General features: G+C 45.2%; 1 protein-coding gene across 6 annotated transcripts in view; it reads right to left on the bottom strand.

The window, feature by feature from the left end:
- Window positions 1–21,051, bottom strand: part of ETV6 (ETS variant transcription factor 6) — a 177,118-nt gene that overhangs the window by 145,133 nt on the left and 10,934 nt on the right. Inside the window, exon 1 of one of the 6 annotated variants that reach the window (XM_065584058.1) lies at window positions 8,019–9,175. The exons of the other annotated variants lie outside the window; for them this stretch is intronic. The gene's annotated coding sequence lies outside the window, so the exon portion shown is untranslated. Of the gene's footprint in view, window positions 1–8,018; window positions 9,176–21,051 lie in introns of those variants that run through there. 6 annotated transcript variants of the gene reach the window in all.

Here is a 21,051-nt window from a genome sequence, read left to right as displayed (position 1 = left end):
ACATGTGTCAATCCACGCGGGCTAGGAGGTTCATTCCCAGCTGCACTCGAGACATACCTAGTGTTCTTGAAGAACCTGACAGCTCACTTGCGTATCTAGCTAGCTCATTAATGCCAATCAGATAATTAAAGAGACAAGTACTCAGATTCCCACCCACCATTCAAGTCACAGCCACAGATGTACGGGGACAGCATGAAAAGAAAGATCTTTGTTTACTTAGGGCAGTGGTGCAAAACCAATGGCTGCATTGGCAACTTACAAGGAGCCAGAATGCCGGGCCTAATTTGCATATATTTACATAAATTTACATGTGTGACTTTACCAGGTATATACACACACACACACACACACACACACACACACACACATTACTTTTATTTGCACTATTGGTGTATACCAGGGGTAGGCAACCTATGGCACGCGTGCCAAAGGTGGCACGCGAGCTGATTTTCAGTGGCACTCACACTGCCTGGATCCTGGCCACCGGTCATGGGGGCTCTGCATTTTAATTTAATTTTAAATGAAGCTTCTTAAACATTTTTAAAACCTTATTTACTTTACATACAACAATAGTTTAGTTATATATTATAGACTTATAGAAAAAGACCTTCTAAAAACATTAACATGTATTACTGGCATGCAAAACCTTAAATTAGAGTGAATAAATGAAGACTCGGCACACCACTTCTGAAAGGTTGCTGACCCCTGGTGTATACAGTGCTTTGCAAAAAGCACATAGAAAGGCAACATAAGCCCTGAAGGCTGAGAACAGGCATTAGTGCTGATACAGGCACTGCTTTCCTGATGTAACTTCTTGTTATCCAGGTTTAAGTCTGAGATGGTCACCTCTCTGTTCTAGAGATGGGTCCCAACCAAAATGAGAGCTGAAGCTCTGGAAAAGTTCAGCTCCAGATACACAGTTTGTGTTTGGCTCAGCCCTACCTTGTTCAACTACACAAATGAGTACCTCTAAAGACGCTTGTTTAAAAAGCAGTCCCCTTCTGTCCCTGAGTAGCTCCCTCTCACCAAGCACATAGGGCCTGATCCAAAGCCCATTGAAGCCAATGGAAAACCTTACAGAAATTAATTCTTAGATTGACTTTCATTGGTAGCAATTCAGTTCATTTCCCTCACCCTTGTAGACCCCTCAGTTCTAGCTGAACTTTAGCCTGTTTCTTCAGGTTCGGCTGAAAATAGATCTGCGAACAACCTGAGCATGGTTTGTCCCTTTGAAAGTGCTCGAACCATAGACCAAACGAGCCTTGAATATTCTTAATCTCGTCACCACAGGGACAATTACTCAGGACTTCTCTTCACAGAGAGCTGCTGTTAAAACGTCCGTGTTTTTTCGTGCAGTGGGTTAAGATTTCAGGTGGAGTGGAAGCAGTGGAAGCAGATGGACGCTTAAGAGGCAGAAATCCTGTTTGCATGCAAACACCTCGCGTAATTAAAAAACGAGGGAAGAGAGGTCTAGAAAACATTATGCCTATGCACAATTCTCTCTATTAAAAAATGCTTCCCATAGTTTCCCAGGAAGAACTAGCAGGTCTTTGGAAGAAATATTGCTAAGTATTTCTTTTAAAGCAGTGACAGCTGCTTCAGTGTCACCGCACAAACATCTGGGTCATAGAGCCCTTAATGAATTTTCAGAGAGACGGCAGTTTCAGAACGGGGCAAAACCGTGGCACAAGGGCTCAGGGCAGGCCTATTGTTCGATGGTGAGCTGTAGCTAGCTCTCTTCAGAGTGAGTTGGAAGAAAGAGAGAGAGAATGAGCCTGTCTCCAGTGTGGTTGTTCCACAAACTCCCATGCTCATTAGTCAATCCTATCTCGATTCCTGTGCAATGTCTTTCCTAGCGAAACATGAAATCAGCAGGAAACAGAGGTGGTTTATGGACTGCTTGTTGCTGAAAGCAGCCTGCTCATTCTAAACGGCAGTTAAATTCAGTATAAAATAAAGGAGCTGAAGCAAGAAGCAACTTGCACTCTCAGAACGACACATCCTTTGCTCCCAGTTCTCTCTCCCCTTTTGCACAGCAGAATTACTTTCCTACTAGTGGGATGAACATTTAGCTGAACAGATGTTGCAGGGTTCAGGATAGAGGGTGAATTAACATTAGCAGTCAGAGCACATGGGTAATAGCTGCAGAGATGGGGGAGCCTGGTTTTGAATGGAGGACCTCCTGGCCTCAAAGCAGTAACTTCGCTCAATTGAGCTAAGAAAACAGTTGCCATAGGTCAGATTGAGCGATGCTGGGATCAGAAAATACATCAAGGCAATGAATTATCTGCTGATTAAAGTTGCCCTGGGATAATTTCAATTACTTCCAGTTCTAGGAACCCAGTCTGCTTTTACAGAATCAGGTGCTTTCAACTCTGTAAACCAGGAGTCTGTACTCCTGTAAACCATGTGCAGAACTTGGGGGCCTTGCTGATGCAATGAGTTAGCACATTGGCCTCCCAATTCTGGAGACCTGGGCCCGGGCCACAAGAAAGATGTTTCCTCCTAATCCTCACTTATCCACACACAAAAAACACTGTGCAGTTTGGCACAATGCAGCATAACCGGCAGTCTCTGTCCTAGAGAAGCCAAACGACTGGAAGAACAGGATGTACTGCAGGTCAGGATGCAGTGTATTGTGCCGCACTTGTAAAGCTACCTGGCAGCTGCAGGTCATTGACAGAGCTGTGAAGGGGGAAGCTTCGGCCACAGTTGCTCTCATTATGCCTGAGGTGTTTTTAGCCCGTACTACCAGCCTCCCACTTTCATTTTCTCACAAAGATAATTGAAATGAGAGCTTAGTGCAAAACATCCCTTTTACTCCAGTTAAGTTTATGGCACTTTTGGACAGATTTTAAGCAGAAATGCAGCCAGTCACAAAGTACCTCACTCTTATACAGCACATTTCATCCATAGATCGCAAAGCATTTTGCATACGGTGAGTATCAGTATCCTCATTTTAAAAATGGAGAAACCGAGGCACAGAGTGGTCAAGTGACTTGCCCAAAGTCACCCAACAGGCCAGTGGCAGAGCTGGGGGAAAAACATGTCCCAGACCAGTGCTCTGTGCACTAAGTCACGCTGTTCTGAAGAAAAAACAGGGTATGTTGTGCTCATTTAAAATGACACACCTAAGTAGTCAATATATTCGTTTGGATCCTGATACTTCAGCTGCTATCAGTGGACACAGCAAGCTGAGCTTCCTGCAAGATTTCAGGAAAAAATTAGGCAGAGGCAAACCATAAAAAGGCTTCAATGTTTGAAAAACAAGGCTGGGCAGGCAGGCTGCAAAAACGGGATCCCCAGTTCATCACCAGCACAGCTCTGCGGGTAGAAGCTATTGTGTCGACATGGATCAGGCATTTTTTTGTTCCAGTGTCATTTAACTTTATTCGGAGGATTTCAGGTTGAGGCCATGACAAAACTAGCTCTGTGGAAGTCCCACTTCCCCAAAGTTTGGGATTCCTGGGATCCAGATAGTGGTCTGGGCCCCTCCATGCTGGTAAAGCAAATCACATTACAGGTGGGGCCAGGATCTTTAAGGCCTCATCTACACTGGCAAAAATGGGACCTGCAATTTACTGATGTAGCAGGTTCACTGAAGGTACCAAAGGTAGAAGCTGCGGTGTAGACACAGCTCAGGCATTTCTATCACCATGTCATCTAACCCTGCTCAGAGGGGTTTTGGTTCACGCTTTGATAGAGCTGTGTTCGAATGTGGCTTACTTGGCAAATGAGTTTGACCCGCTCACATTTAAACACTATTTTGAAACCTGTGTCTAGGGGGCCTAATTTAAAAGTGCATGGGCATTCAGGCAAGGGACCACTGGGTGGAATTATAAATTAAAGGCACCAACACCATTTAGTTCTTTTGGGCCAAATTCGTAACAAGACAATAGGAATGAACAGAAAGTTTTCAAGATGGTGAAAGGTTAACAATAGGGTTTCCCAAGAAACCATACTGGACCTGGTGTCATTTAATATATTTAATCTGGAAATGAGGATGAACAATGAGGGGGCAAAATCTTCAGAGGACACAAAATATTTAAGGTTAGTCAGGAATAAAGAATGTAGAGAACTCCAGATGGACCTAGCCAGATTAATGACACTTGAACGAAAAACATGATGGCACATGAACTACAACATTGACAAAAGCTAGGCACTGCACTTCGGAAGGAGTAACCTGAACTAATGTTACACAGTGATGGACTTTAAATTAGCTATAAGCCCTCTGGAAAATGTAGGGTTACCATATCTAACAAATAAAAAAAGAGGACCCTCCACGGGCCCTGGCCCTGCCCATTTCCCCACCCCAGCCCCGCCCCAACTCCGCCCCTTCCCCGCCCTAACTCCGCCCCCTCCTCCCTCCCACTCCCAGCCATGCGGAAAGGGCTGCCCGAGCGCTACTGGCTTCACGGTTTGCCAGGCAGCCCCCAGACTCTGCGCCCCCGGCCAGCGCTTCCCCAGCGCAGCTGGAGCCCGGGAGGGGAAGCGCCCAGCCGGGGGCGCAGGGTCTGGAGGCTGCCCGGCAAACCGTGAAGCTGGTAGCACTTGGGCTTCGGGCAGCCCCCTTGCCTCCGGACCCTGCGCCCCCAGCTGGGCACTTCCCCTCCCGGGCTCCGGCGGCGCAGGGTCCGGAGGCATGGGGGCTGCCCGAAGCCGGTAGCGCTCGGCTCTTAAACAGAGCCGAAGAGTCGGGGAGGAGCAGAGCCGCCGCGGCCGGAGGCTCTGCTCCTCCCCTGACTCTTCGGCTCTGTTTAAGAGCCGGGCTGCCCGAGCGCTACTGGCTTCGGGCAGCCCCCATGCCTCCGGACCCTGCGCCGCCGGAGCCTGGGAGGGGAAGTGCCCGGCCGGCGGCTGGGGTCCGGAGGCAAGGGGGCTGCCTGAAGCCCATAGCGCTCGGGCAGCTCGGCTCTTAAACAGAGCCGAAGAGTCAGGGAAGGAGCAGAGCCGCCGCGGGAGGGGAAGTGCCTGGCCGGCATTTTCCCGGACATGTTCGGCTTTTTGGCAATTCCCCCCAGACGGGGGTTTGAGTGCCGAAAAGCCGGACATGTCCGGGAAAAAGAGGACGTATGGTAACCCTAATTAAGATCAGTGGAAGTCTTCCCATTGACTTTAATGGGCTTTGGCTCAGGCCTATGTAGAGTATGTTACTTAAATCACATGTATATTTTTTTATACTCCTTTTTATAGAAAATCACTTGAGTACACACATGAGTAATCCTCTCGAACTCAGTGGAACTATTCTTGTACATGTGTGTTTGCAGGACTGGGTCCTTGGTGTGTCTAACTTTGCAGGAGCAGAAAGGGTAATATATTGCCTCTTAGCTTTCCTTTGGGGGTGAACCCCATAGCTAAGGTTGCAAAGCATGTTCAACCACATTGCATTCCCTGTTTTCCTAGGTTTTTTGGTAACATGAACCTTGTGATGGACACTGAGGAGAGCTGGGTGATTGAAGATTCACTCACAACCTTCCCAGCAAATTCATCTTTCAAATTAAATACACAATGCTTGGTCTTTTTTGTTGTAAGCAAAACACCCTTAATAATTTTTTATTTACATAAAGACGGGGAGGGAAGGGAAAGCCAACTTTTTCCATTTAAAAGTTCTAAGCAGATCTGGATATCAAAGCTCCAAGTCTGGGACCATTCAGATCAAGGACTTTTGTTTAGGCCCATCTCTGGTCAAAAGCACATATAACCAGAGCTTTTGAAATCGTAAGAGACTCAAGCCATGGTAGGTCAAAGCTTAGCACAAGTTTGACAGCAGGTGCACAAAACTCAGCAGAACTTTAGATGGACCAAGCCTGAGTTGTAGCAAAACCTGACATCATGTGTGTTGTGCAAGATCCTGATGATCTGGTTATGAAAGTTCAGCAGAGCTTTGATACAAACCATGTGTCCTGCAATTACCTGGGCACGATGGGGTGAATTAGTGTCAGTCTCAAACTTGAGTCTGCTTCCCCTCAACGTGCATCACAAATGTCTTGTTACTTAAGGAATCACAGAAATCATAGGACGGGAAGGGACCTTGAGAGGTCATCTAGTCCAGTCCCCTGCAGTTATGGCAGGACTAAGTATTATTAAGACCATCCCTGACATGCATTTCTTTTCCTTTCCTCAGCGATGCCCTGTTATGTGGTGAACTAGACCTCTTGATGCACTGCAAGGGTGAGCAATCCCTTCTGGACTCTACATTTCCATCAGCCCACCCCCAAAATCAAAGTAGTTCCCTCAGAACATGGGACATTCCATATTCCTTTATTTTAATGATTCTGGGTATCTGCTAAATACTACGAGGAGGGGGGGAAGCTTATTATTTTACTTGCTAATTATTAAACATTTTTTATTCATCAAGTTAAAAAGGAGGCTCAATGATAGCTTGATGCTTCCCAATTTGATGGCATCTCCACAAACCCTGATGGCCGTGGGTAGGTTCTGGTCTCTTTCTCTGATCTTTCAACCATCTACCTCCTTTCTCTTCACTTTTCTTTTCTCACATGCCTCTTCACCTCTTTCTAAACTCCCCCCACCCCCGAAACTAAATGATCCCCTTTAACAAATAAATACAAAATAATTTCATATTATTGCTAATACTCTGCATTTACAGTACATGGAACATTACATCTGAGGATTGCTAAATACTTTACAGATATAAATTAATTAAAGCCTCCCAGCATTCCCATGGGTATATGAGTATTTTATCCCCTCTGTGATATAAGAGGAAACAAAGGCACAGAAAGTGCAACCACCTCGCCAGATAAAAAGTCTGGGGCACAGTTGGTCATGTCGTTCTATCTCACACACCCCTGCTTCAACAATCATGCATTACTCCCTAATGTTAGAAAATAAATCTTTTTTTTTTAAATAAACCTTAAATCCATACACAAGAGCAAATCACTGTTTCTTCCTTAAGGGACCAATCCTGCTCCTACTGAAACCAGTACCAAAATTCCCACTGATTACAATGCGAGCAGGATTGAGTCCTAATTTTGAGAATGAATTTGCTGCTCACAAAATCCTGGGTCTATCCAGTAGGGAAAGAAAAGAAAATCCTCTAGGGATCTGAGACTGAAATTCATTCTCTCACAAGTAGTCCCATCTGACTACGTCCCCATGCAAGCGTACACTTTGGACCTGTTCCTATTTAAGTCAATGGCAAACTTCCCATTAACTTTTATGATGCGGGATCAGGACCACTGTATGGATCCTAAAAATCTGGTGGTGGTGGAGGAAAGGGAAGGAATCTTCTAGTGGCTTCCAGCATAAATGATATGCACTCAAGTAGAAAATGGAGTTGTAACTCTCTCCCCTCTCTATCCTAATCCCACAAACAGCCCATGACTTGAAATCTCTGGAGGGGATCATTTTGTTGGCACAGCCTATTGGTACTAGTACAAAAGCTAGGCTGGCTGACAAACCTTTGGATTCATTAAAGCAGCTTCCCTCTACTGACCTAAGCCTGCCTCTTAGTATAATCGTGAAAAATGTTATGCCAGAGCAATTGCAAATATTGAGGCTCTCTTCTGAAGAGAGGCAGGAAAATGTATTGAAATAATCATCACTTTAAAAAAAAAAAACCCGACGGTGCTTTAAATATTCCTGGCATGATTAATGGGGTCTTTTTGTGTAGCTGTGGTAGAGTTTTTAGTTGGCGAGTGTCCGTTAGTGTCTTTCTTTTTTGTCTCTTTCAACATCTACTCAGAGCTCCAGGATTTAAATTTCAACACAGCTCAACATAGAATCTGACAGTCCTGTCAACTTGGGAGGGGGAGGGGAGTGTTTGTTTTCCTCCCCTCCATCTCATGTATCATTAACAGTAATACAGGTTCTGTAAGCCAAATTCTGTCCTCATTTACACCCTTGCAACCCCATTTTTTCCAGTTCCTTCCTCAGTGACACCCGTGTAATCCTATTATAGGGTTGCCCAGGTGTAGTTGGCCCTGTGATCAGAATTTAGCCAACATTTCTGGCGATGCTGCTCAGCAAGGAATAGGGATGTCAATGGGGCTACTCACCTACTTAAGTACTTTGTTCTGAGAGACCAGGGCTGCTAATGACTAGAACTTTGTCTTGGATCTGGCCTCGTCGGGGGATCTGGGCCCAGTTACTGCTCAATAGGCAGCTTCCCTCAATGCAGCAGCTGTATGGCTCATCAGCTTCTCTTCCTATCCTCCCCTCGCAGCTGGGCAGCCCAAACAGCAGTCAGTGCATCTCCCAGATAATCACTAGGAGGAGAAAACAGCTGCTATTTGGGCCCAGGGAATGGATTGGATTATCTAATCTCCCTTTGACCTTGCCATGTGGGGGGATAGTTGTAGGGAGTATTTCTCTTCCACCCATGGGGGGAGCAACAGGGGAGAAAAAAAGGAGGGGTTGGCTATTAGGCTGTGTCAAGCCCCATAATCTTTCAAGACATAAACTGATTGCTAGGACTGACTGGGGGGGAATTCCCTGCCCCACATACACCATTTCACAACTGACCAGGTGTTTTATGGCAGGGGATTTCACCTTCTTCTGAAGTATCTGATATGGCACAGAGCTGGAGGTAAGATCCAGCGGCTGATGGAGCCCCGATCTGATCTGGCATGGCAAACCCTACATGCCACACATTTTCACTGGGATAGTTCCTGGCTGGCCCTCCCAGGAACTGGAAAAAATGGGGTTGCAGAGGTGTAAATGAGGACAGAATTTGCTAAGACTCCATTTCTTGCTAAGGCTAATGTAAAGTACACTACAATTGCAGATAACCAAAACTCACACACTGGAATCCACTCTCAGGTACAACAACTGAAGCCCAATTCTCCACTGTGTTACACCTTGGGTATTTATTCACACCTAGGCAAAATGGGTGTAAAATGATAACATTCTGATCTCACTATTTTACATCCACTTTATAGAAGCATAAATGACCAGGTACAAGGCAGTAGAGAATCAGATCTCTGATCTGTGACCAAAGAAAAAGGTACAAGAGAATTGTAAACAAATGGGAAAAATATGTTTAAGATCAAGTTTAGATGTTTACTCCATGATGTCCCATGTTGTTTGAAGGTATGTCCAGCTGGGGGTGCAGTTCCCAGCTAGAGGAGACATACCCATGCTAGCCACAGTCCCAAATATTGCCCACAGTGACCTGAGTAGCCAAATATTTCTGCTGAAATGCTGACACTTAAATTATCATCATTAGGATTCAGAGTCCACACACTATGGAAACACTCCACACCTCTCTGAGCTATTGCTTTAGTGGCTGACTCAAGAAGACATAAGTTCATGTACTATAAAGACTATGAACTTCATTTTCATTTTATTGGAAGCTTAAAATCTGCAGAATGTCTGACTTGCTCAATGTGACCCTCATGGCTGATGTGTGCGTGTTGTACTTCTAGTTTAATAATTCCTCCCTGCTGATAGGAGAGCATGTCAGGCTATCATCATTGCTCCCTGGCTGAAATATGAGAAATTATCTTTTTATTCTTAAGTTACTTCTCTCTGAAGTTAAAATTGAAAGTAACTTCTGCATGCAAGGAAGGAGGGGAGCCATTTTCAAGACTCAGTCATTGAGCAAAGATGATCAGATAATGGTGGTTTTTGGGACTGACCCAAAGCCCATTGTAGCCAATGGAAAGGCTCCCATTGACTTCAGCAGACCTTGGCTGAAGCTTTTTGTTTGGCAGGCGATACCTAAGTAATGGAAAGTAACTATTGCCCAGGGTTAGTGCCTCTCTGTAGAGCTCGTTGGGAAGGAGAATTTTTGCCCCCTGGGAAATTTTGACATTTCAAAATGAATTTCTGATTCGAGCGTTAAAATATTCAAAATGTCATGGACTGAAAAACTCCAAAGAGTTCTGAATCTGAAGTGTCGAGAACAAAAAAGTGTGGACACATTTAATCAAAATGAAATGATTCAACTTTTTGAAATGGCATTTTCGATTTTGATTTTCTCAGTTGGGGAAAGCCAAAAAATGAAATTGAAATGAACATTTCCCCACAGAAAATAGTGATTTTGACAAAAACCTCATTTTGTGACAAGAAAATTTTGTCCAAAATGCTGACTAGCCCTCCCCATATCACATAAGATAAGAAGAGGTAACATTTTATAGGTGAAGCAGTGATTAATAAGGAGTGACAACAGACTCCTCTCATGACTTCTGATAGTCTCTTCTGGCCTTTACATCTATTTAGCTATGAAATGACCTTGGCAGACAGATGAGAAACGCCTCTGGGCTCTCAGTTCTTGACCCCCACCCTACTTAACTGCCCTTGTTTCATGTCCAGCAGTAATGCAAGTGATAGATTGAGTCCGTTCTCTCTGGTACTGTGTGCAACATTGATGGGAGACATTCTGCAGATTTTAAGCTTTCATTAAAATGAAAATTAAATTCATAGTCTTTATGGTTGTGAAAATACCCTTCCATACATGAACTAACGGTGATAATGTCTTCTTGAGTCAGCCACTGAAACAACAGCTGGGAGAGGTGTGAAGTGTTTCCATAACATGTTGACTCTGAATCCTAATGATGATAATTTAAGTGTCAGCGTTTCTCTGGCTACTCAGGATTGTGGGCAATATTTGGGACAGTGGGTGCAATTTAGTTAGAGTATTACATCCTATTCTGCACCTCGCCAACACATCTGACCCCTCTTTGGATCTTGTGTTTCATAGCCGCGAGGAGGCGCCCCAGCCGTAAGTGTACCCCGTAACAAAATATTCTTCTACAATTAACTATAAAGGGCACAATCAAGGGGTATCTTTAGAAAGAGAAAGCAAACCTAAGCACATCAGTTTATCAGCTCATCCTGGTACAGCTTCAGCCTGACATACAAGGAGTCAAACTTACACATTCTCCATGCAACAAGAAAATAATACTATCCGTATCTTCAGCGTAACGAACTAACCTGAGCTCTCACTTGCGCTTCTGAGAAGCTTGGCAATTATTGGCCCAAAGAGAAGAAGGGAGAAATGGTTTCCTTGCAAACAGCGACCCAGCCAGCTCCCTCTCCTTCAGAGCAGCAACTGCGAATGATCAGTGATCACTTTTCCTGTAGCATTAGAACTCCTATCCTGCCTAAGCTCAAGGAGCAGTCCTTGTAGGGAAAAGGGAAGGGAATCTTCAAAAGCAGGATTGGATCTGATTTCAGGGACTGTAAATCAGCCCAAAGTCTAATTCTAAGGCCAGGTCTACACTAACCCCCTAATTCGAACTAAGGTACGGAACTTCAGCTACGTGAATAACGTAGCTGAAGTTCGAAGTACCTTAGTTCGAACTTACCTTGGTCCACACTCGGCAGGCAGGCTCCCCCGTCGACTCCGCGGTACTCCTCTCGCCGAGCTGGAGTACCGCAGTCGACGGCGAGCACTTCCGGGTTAGACTTATCGCGTCCAGACTAGACGCGATAAGTCGAACCCAGAAGTTCGATCGCTCGCCGCCGAACTACCGGGTAAGTGTAGCCAAGGCCTAAGTGTAATAACTTTGCACTTTCGAGAACCCCAAACTACTTTATCAGCAGTAATTCCTACCTGTTAAGTAGGAAATAAGAATGCACCGTGTTACAGAGAGGTAAGCTGAGGCAGAGAGTGGTGAAGAGACATTAGGGTAAGGTCACACAGCAAGTGAGCCCAGGAGCCACCAGTAGGACCCTAGAGGGGGGGAGGGATAGCTCAGTGGTTTGAGCATTGGCCTACTAAACCCAGGGTTGTGAGTTCAATCCTGGAGGGAGCCACTTGGGGATCTGGGGCAAAATCAGTATTTGGTCCTGCTAGTGAAGGCAGGGGGCTGGACTCGATGACCTTTAAAGGTCCCTTCCAGTTCTAGGAGATCTCCATTAATTAGAGTCTTGATTTCCAGGTCTCCTGCTCAAATCACAATACCACGCCCCCTGCTTACTACAAATTAGTCCTTGAGCAGCATTCTCCTGACTTCTCTCACACACAGACTTCACCATTGCTACTGGGGCTCTGGCAAAACACACAGTGCTGCAATAAAGAAGGATCCCACTTGTGAGCCCCTGCAAACTAGCTTTGGCCCAGTTGCACCGCAGTGCATCACTTTCTGCTTCTGATTTGCTCCCACAAATAACAGGGAGAGAGTCTAGTAATGGACCTGGTGCAAGCCAGGAATACCAGGGCCTTTTGCTCTCAAAAGAGAGGGAAGGAAATGGGAGAAGAGTTACAGCCAACAGGCAAATGGAAAGCAAGGCACTTAATTAACCAAGAGAGAAACGGAGCAGCCTTAGTACAAAAAGACTTCCATCTGGAATAGTACATGGACTTCAAGGTCCCTAATGATCCCCAAACTTGTATAATTGGCAAACAATGCACAACAGAAGGACTCAAGCTCAAAAAATGGAGGGAAGGAAGTTAATGACCCAGCCATGCAAGTAGTCTACTACTTATTGCGTACTGGGATCTGTGCATTGCCTCTTCCCCTGGGGCAGCTGCTATACAAACCTGCCAGCAATGGGAAATCAAAAAGGCTGAGATTATCCTTTCAGCTGACACCCACATGCCTATTAAAAATAAGTATTTTCCATGAATGGTCCAAAACACTGCCAACTTACAATCACATTTCTATAGAACACTGTCACTTCCAAATTTCTCTTCTACTTGAAAAAAAAAATGATATAAAATAGAGCAGTTTTGTGTGGTGGGGGAGATTGGTTTTTAAGCCAGGACTTTAGTTGAGCTCCTACTTTGTGACTCAGATAACAGGAGGACTCAGCATCCTGTTGGGATTCAGCATGCTCACCACCACTTTTAAGGTTGTGGCACCAGTGATTGTAGCACCTTCCAAAAGCCTGAGTGTCAGATCAAAAGCCTGAAATTAGACAGGTGTTCATGCTACAGGCTACCATATTAGAGGGTGGGGAATGAACGACATTCTGCAGTACCTGAGAGACAATCTGTGATGGTGTAGCTGCAGAGTGTGGTGTTATGCATACACAAGGGGTCAGAGATCAATTTGTGCATGAAAACTTATACCCTGTCTGCTGAATGCTTAACTTTACACACTCTGTTTCTATGGAATATTAAAGCTAATTTACTTCAACAACGAGAAACATCATGCCCCTGAGTCGTATGCATTTCTCAAGAATTTTCTTGCATTTTTGTAACCATGTTTTGATAGTGGATGTAGTGTCTCCGTTTTCTAACTCGGACTTTGGAACAGCCAAAGAAGAGTCTGTCCTCTTAGGATCTATCCAGTTTTAAAACTGAACCTAGTGACCGCTGGGGCAGGATGGAGGTGTAACTCCCAGCTCAAGTAGGTGTACACCAGCTAGCTGTGATTGAGTTAGTATACTAAAAATAGCAGCGTGGCTGCAACAGTGGGATGGACTAGCTGCCTGAATACATACTTAGAACGTCTGACATGTCCACTTGCAGCACAGATGTCTCCTCAGACAAGACCATAATGCAAACGTAGTGATTGCTGCTAGTTGTGCGCGTAGCTTTTGTGGACATATGTCCAGAAAGAGCCAGACTGAGGAAACTCACTTATGTAGGACAAACAGAAATCAGATGCCAATAATTTGTGGCCTCTACCATTAACCCAGGCTATATCTAGGTTAAAAACAAACAAAAAAAATAGACACACCATATCAGTCCCTTAAATATTCTGGGAGGGAAGGAGAGGGACTGTGTGTGTATAGCTTGTTTTCCATTTCAGCAAGCAGCAGTGTTGCTTGGATGATTTGGGTCCTATCCTGCATGGTGTGGAGTGCCTCCCGAAAAGTGCTCAGCTTCCACCGAAACCAACAGGTAGTAGAAGATACTTGACCTCTTGTAGGATATGGCTCTTGTGTACTACTTGAGCAACCCAGCTAGTAACTTGACAGAACCAAATGCTGCCCATTTGCAGCGCAGTGTTAAGCCATATGGTTCAAGCTGATAGGTTTGACTTGGCACATTCTATTGCTCACATCATTGAGAGGTGTATATTGTTCTCTTACTAGGCTTTCTGATAATTAATAGTGTATTTCCATGCAGGTTCCATTTCAACCCTTTAATGGAAGACACTCACTCACCACGAGTCTGAGTTTCCACCTTATTTAATTGCTACACTGCTGCATTAGATGTATTTAACAGTTTGGCAAAGGGTGTGCGTACACATACACACATACACACTCTCTCTTGTGGCTTTATTTGCTCTTTTGGCAGTTCACCTTTCAGTTTCAGTTGCCTGCCATCTGCATTTAAATAAAGCAAGTGTGAGCAGATAGATGCTTCACTTGCATCGAAGCAAAGCTTTATATTCACTGGGTTCTAGGAAGGCTTACTGGTAAAGTGTGTTTGAGAGAAAACTCTTGGTGGTTTCAGCCTGGCTACCTCCTTAACTGGTCTCCATGGAAAAATAAATCTCACCTACCCAACAAACACTATTCCATTCTTTCATGGCCCTGACTATTGGCAATCTGTGCAGTGAAGCCCAGGATTGCATGGGCATAGAGTTGGAACCACCAAATCCAGTCAGGGCCCTCCAGGCCAGAGTCAATACACGCTGATGGGGTAATATAGGAAAGCCTGAACTGACATCTCCACTGTAGTACCTGCTCATTGCAGTTATTCAGCAGTGCTAAAATCAAGTACCATGCCAGAACACAGCAATGCTCCATCTAGCCCATTAGCATCTCGCTGATAGCGGCCAGGTTTCCCCAAGGAGGTGTTTAGAATATAAAATAAATGCAGGATGTGTGTCTGTGTAATTTAGAGAATTTTTTCACTTCAAGGTCCCAGAAACACAGACAAGGTTTTCATCTCAAGGCCAAAAGCCCAAAAACATCAAGACACTTGATCACGGCCTTGGATAGACCAAGAGACTACTGACACTTGACCAGAGCTCAGAACTGGGGGACATTCCATCCTGAAGCCTGCCAGTCTCTTATGGTTTGCATTGCAGTTGAGCATAGCAGCCCCGATCCCTATTGTACTAGGCACTGTACGCACATAACTAAAGAGAGGCCCTGCCCCAAAGAGCTTACATTCTAAGGACCTGAAGCATGAAAGCTCTTGTAATTGTTTTTATCCAGAAGTGTGAAATGCCAAGGAGATTTCTCAATAACACAGAAGATCACAAAATCCTGGGCATAGCACAGCTCTGTGGCTCAATGGGCTTTTTGCAGGCGATTCAGCCCAAGAATCCATGGCAGCAAATTTATTGCCATGGTTCAATAAGGATGAATTCACACATTGTTGCACGGGGCTGTATTGACAGGCCTCTTAACAGCTCACAGGGAGTGTGTGGCTGAAAACGGCACACGGCATTTGAATTCTTTAAGGACCTGATTATTTTTCATGCTCTTCACCAGCCAAATCTGGAGAAACTCTGAAGAGAGGCTAAGGTAATTAGAAACAGAACAGATCAAAGCATTTTACACCAAAGGAGGTCAGGGTCAAGAAGCAGAGTCAGGAACAGGAAAGCCCCTATACATTTTCTGAACGGTTGGGATAAGGGTCATCATAAAGGCCCAAACATTTCTAAAAAAATTATTTCTCCTCAAACTTACACTGTCAGGTTTCCACTGCTGAGGAAACCAACAACAACAGAGAGCAAAAAATAGATCACAAGGCCTGGCCCATATTGGTCAGCTTCTAAATGACCATTTCTTACAGAATATTTCTCTCTTTTTCAATGATATTTCTAGGGAGCCCATCACTTTAATATCTGAGCACTATATAAACTCATTAAGCTTTGCATAGAGGCGTCCACAGTGGACTCAACAGCTTGCATTTGCCTTCCTAGCTAACTCCTCTTCCCTTCCTTTTATATATCACTCTCCCTCTGCCGTACCCATTAATTTCTTCATTCCATTGACTCTCAGTCCTTTGGGTCACCTTCCTCTTGCTCCTTTTGTCCTCCTTCCTACCTCTCCCGCATAACCTGCCACAATCCCATTCTCACCTGTGGCTCAGGACAGGTAAAAAGAAGTACAGACACCAGATCCCTATTTAGATCAGTAGCCCTCTATGTATGGATCTGAGCAGACTACGGGCTCAGCACTTGTAACAGTACCTGGTGTTTCAGACTAAATATGGATTTGACTGCATGTGGGGAAGGATGGGTTGTATGGGGGTGCTGACTGGGAGGCTGTATGGAGGTCAGGGGGGCAACATTATGGGGTTATTTGACAAGGTTGCCTGCCATACGAGTGGCTTGGACTCAGTGATCCAGGAAGAACCTTCCAGCCCTATATCCCGTGTTACTATTACATGACAGTCCTTGAAATGCATGGTGTTCACCCAACCCCCTGTCAATTTCACCAGCTCAGCTGGTGACCAGTTGCCACTTCTTCAGGTGACCAATCTGTAGGGGCTTGCAAAAACCAGGACAGGACACTTCTGACAGGGGTAAGCTCTGAAAACAAGAACTTCCCCAGTTTTCAGGGACACATGATTACCTAATCTAGTTCAAAAGCATGGAGGATGAATCAATTAATTTTTGAGGAGGGTGGGGCAAGAGTCAGTAATATTGGGGCTTGGTGACAATGTTTTACTGACTTGTCAAAAATGCTAGGGCTGGTCCGGTTCTGGCTTGTAGATTTTACATGCACAGCAACCAAAATGGAGTCCCCCCGTTCCCCCCCCCGGTTTCTAGCAGCCTCCCTTCCGAATGTCCCCGCAATCTTTTTTAAATATATGAATAAAAATTGTACTTCCATGCTCGGCTTTAAACATGCATTGGAAGCCAGGCCCTGCCCTGAGCAACCCATTGACTTCAGGCTACGGGTATATCTACACTCCAGTACAACACCTGTGGCACAGTCACGGCTGGCCTGGGTCAGCTGACTTGGGCTTGGGAGCTAAGAATTTCAGTGTAGATGTTCAGGCTCGGAGTGGAGCCAGGCTCTGAGACCCCCTGGGGAGGATGGGTTTCAGAGCCTGGGCTCCAACCCGAGCCTGAACATCTACACTGAAATTTTTAGCCCCATGGCCTGAGCCCAAGTCACCTGACCTGGGCTCTGAGACTCGGTGTTATCGGGTTTTTTTATTGCAGTGTAGACATACCCAATGTGTAAGTCAGGGCAGGATCCGACTCTGGGTGAGGAGGGTTTTCTCTCTTTGCACAATATGGACGACATCCCAACAGAGAGATTGTCTGTTTGATGTTCTCATTCGTTATGTCATGGACCCACCTCTCCTCCCATTCACTATTGAATAATCCTTGTGTCAGCCACAACAATTGCTTACATGGTAAATTAAAATTAGGAAAAGCTTCTTTAAACTAGCAATGGGAGACAAATAGGAGAGCCAGCACCACATGACTAATCAAGCATCCACAGACAAATACACATTCTGTAGATCATTGTTGTACCCTACACTACAGTTTGGGAACCTCTGGTCTAGAAACTAAGGAAACAACATGCCTGCTGTTTGAATATTTTCACCTCATGATATCACTCAAACGAAAAAAAAAAAAAAAGGTGGTGGACTCTGAGGATAATTAACAAAAAGTCCCCTACTTCACAGGGATGTAGTGACAATACATACATTAAAAGAATGTTAGGTGCAGAGATACTGTGGTAATGGGGGCTTTAGTATTTCAGAGTTGTCTCCACAGTGGGACAACTACTTGAGGTCTACTCTGCAAAGCAGATGGTGGTGGGTGAGTAGCAGGGGAGGAAACCCAAATGAGCCCAGACAAGATGAGAGAGCTGTTACAGTAGTTTGTTCTCTGCTGCAGCTGGCACTATCAATAATATACCTAATGGTGTAGTTGGCAAAGCACAGATGATCTCTGAACCAGTGAAAATCAGCAGGTTTGGAGTCTGCTGAATAAAGTGGTGGGCCAATGAACCATAAAGTGGTGGGCCTTATCTCTCTGTTACCACCACTTCCCCAGACTATCGTAAATAGCACAGGCCGCACCTTTCTCCCTCTGGTGTCTTCGGGAGAACTCCAATGCCTATTTCAGGGAGACAATTAATTTAGTATGTGCATCTTCAGCTCTAGTAGATTTTATCTATTATCTGAGATGCATCATAGGATGAAGACCATCCCATAAGTGGTCCCGGTGTACTGAATACTCTTAGCTCCCATAGGGAAAATAAGACTACACTCTTCTATTCTAGGTTATCCCCCCAGCCATGGTCAGTATTAGTTTATTATACATCTTAGAATTAATAATTTTTCTACCCACAGTAAGTATTCTGAAGAAAGGGCACTACTGGAGAAGCCCTCCTTTCTATGCCATGCTAGCCATTTTAAGGGGACTGTTCAGGTAGCAGTTAAAAGATAGCCTGGCCCTTTTTCAAAATATTAGGGGTTACTTTTGACCAGTATTCTCTCTCCTAATAAGACAGGTTTTCAGACCCAAGATAGCATCTGAGCTACGGCTGAACATGGACATTTGCTGTTTTGCCTACGGTCACTTCAGCACTGGTACTGGAGGTGTTGCACATTAAACGGATGTAGCTAAGTAGAAAGGGAGGAGGATGGTCCAGTGGGTTAGGGCAGCACACCAGCTTAGGACTTGGAAGACCTGGGTTAAAGTCTCTGCGTGACTTTCAGGCAAATCACTCAGGGTATGTCTACACAGCACCTAGACACCTGTGGCTGGCCCATGCCAGCCGACCCAGCTCCGGCTGTGGAGCTGTTTCATTGGTGGGTAGGCTTCCAGGACCCAGGGTCCTAGAGCCTGGGTTCCACCACAAGTCCAGAAGTCTACACACCAATGAAACAGCCCCGCAGCCTGAGCCCAAGGTAGCTGGCACAGGCAGCTGTCTAGTTGCTGTGTAGACATACCCTCAGTCAATCTGTTCCCCATCTGTGAAAAGGGGTTAATAGCATTTCCCTACCCACCAGGGTGTTGTGATAATAAATATATGAAAGATGGTGAGGTGCTCTGTTACCATGGTAATGGCGGCCATATAAGTACCTCATATAGAAAGCAGGTTAACACTCTGTATTAAAGGTGCCGAGGTACAATCACAGTCTATTCTTTTCTATCCATTAGAACTATATTAACTCATCTTGAACAAGGAGGCTTGTGCTAGGTTTAGGATAGTGCCCTAGACTGCATATCCAAATACTGTGGGTGCTGAATCAGCAAAATGCCCCTTCCATCAAGTGACCGCGTAACATCTGTGATGCTCATGTTCTCTCTCCTGCCTCAGCCCAGCAGGGATGAGGCACAAGATTCCCATGGCTGGGATTCAAAATGGGAATTGAGTATAAAGGATAAAATAAAGGGGGACAAAAGCGCTCTTGTTAACTTTTCACCATGGGAGCTCTGCCCAAAGGTCTCTGCAAATGGAGCAGTTGCTACTGAACAAGGCAGCTCAATTATGGCCAGACGGTGAAAGCAGCAACTTCAGTGCCCTGCTCTGAAAACGCCAGTCAGGGCACATCTGTATACTCCAGCTGAGAAGCTGCAAGAGAGCTGGTGGATGATCATGGGGCTAATATTACAGGGAGCATAGATGTGCATCAGTTCACTGCACACATACTTTGGCGGGAGGGGAATGCGGGGGGAAAGTAACTAAAGGAAAAAGAGCTACAACAAATACAATCTCCTCCATTTCTCAGACAGGTCATTTTCCGCTCCAGCTTTTGTCTTCCCATTTATCATGCACATAAGAGGGCTAACGCTGAAGAGTTCAGAAACATATTTCAAATTAATAGCAATGGGACCTCAAAGACCTTTGGAAAGGCATACTTCAACCCAAATACGACTCCTGGAAGTGAACAATGCCTCTTCCTCAATACCAGACAACTTCTGCTTTTTCAAAGGCTAAGCTGGAATTCCCCTTCCATGTATTCCCTGAAGGGTTTATTTTCACTCCCTTTCTTGAACCTGAAGAAGTACACCAACAAAACTAGCCTCCTTCTAGTCCACTGCCTAATAGACTTAGACTTCTTAAAATATTCCGATTCTCACTCAGAACTCTTGCTAGTTACAAATAATGAGAGACCCCAAGAGGGCAGGCAGATGCTTGCTTAGGACCAAGATGGAGGGTTAAGTGTTGAGTACCAGTTTTAATGAGATTACTCCTATGAGACCTCTGGACAAGCTTTTTAGTGTATGGAATTTTCTCTTTTCTGCCCCCAAAAGCTCATTCGGGACTGCATTTGCCATTACCTGAAATTTGGCTCCAGGTTGCAAGATGAATTCTTAACTGGTGGTTAAAGTAGACCAAACAGGAGAGGAAGTTCTCCCTGTTCCCACCAAGGAGGAGGGTGAGGTGTGGGGGAGCTCTGCTCTGCCAAGCCAGTGACAGAAAGGGCAGCTCGCTGTCCGCTGTAGCAGAGAAGGGGGAACTGTGCACCTCCTTCCCGTAGCCTCTGGAGCCTCCAAAGGGACAATTCTCTCCTAGGTGCTTCTGGAATCCTCTGCACACTTCCCTGTTTCTCCCATGTGTACCTGAAGAACGCATCTCAAGTTAGATTTCCCTGCATCTCAGAGGATAATAGTATCAGCGTGCACATATGCTTGCACTAGCTCTTCGCTGAGTGCACTGCAAGACTTGGATGGTGAAAGTCCTTTCACCTCCCAGACTTTTCAGATCAGCCCTGGATCAAGGAGTCAAATTACCCATGCATTTGAGAAGGTGAACCCTGACAGAGCTAATACAATGCAACATACAGCATGTAACTCAGGCCATGTGCCATTAAACATTTGAAAGTGTGTAACCCGCTCTCCTGTCAGGCCTTTCCCATGCTTCTCCCTGGATCCTCTCCCAAAGTCTCCATTTGCTGAAGTCAGTTGATGGTGACACAACAACCTGTGTAGTCAAATGAGAAAAATATTGCCATACCTTTGGCCAGTCATTCCTGGGTTCATAAGCACTCATCCCTGGGAGCTAGCACTCCAGTTGTCATCCCAGGACTGTTAGCAGGAATGGGAAACTCCCCTTCCCTAGAGAAAACAACTAAGGTCAAGCCCCTGCATGCCCTTCTCACCTCTAGTAAAATAGCTAGCAGTCTCCTGTGGGGTCTTAGATACCAATTGTTTTCCTGGAGGAGATGAGGAGCAGCTTGAATTGTTCGTTGCTTCCCTGGAGGGGAGGAGCCCACTGCTATTAATTGACTCAACCATTGGCCTCCACCATGGCTCTGAC

The sequence above is a fragment of the Chrysemys picta genome, chromosome 1 (assembly GCF_011386835.1).
Source record: "Chrysemys picta bellii isolate R12L10 chromosome 1, ASM1138683v2, whole genome shotgun sequence".
Classification (NCBI taxonomy): Eukaryota; Metazoa; Chordata; order Testudines; family Emydidae; genus Chrysemys; species Chrysemys picta.
Note: the sequence above shows the minus strand (reverse complement) of the source record. Positions and strands in the feature narration are given on the sequence as shown.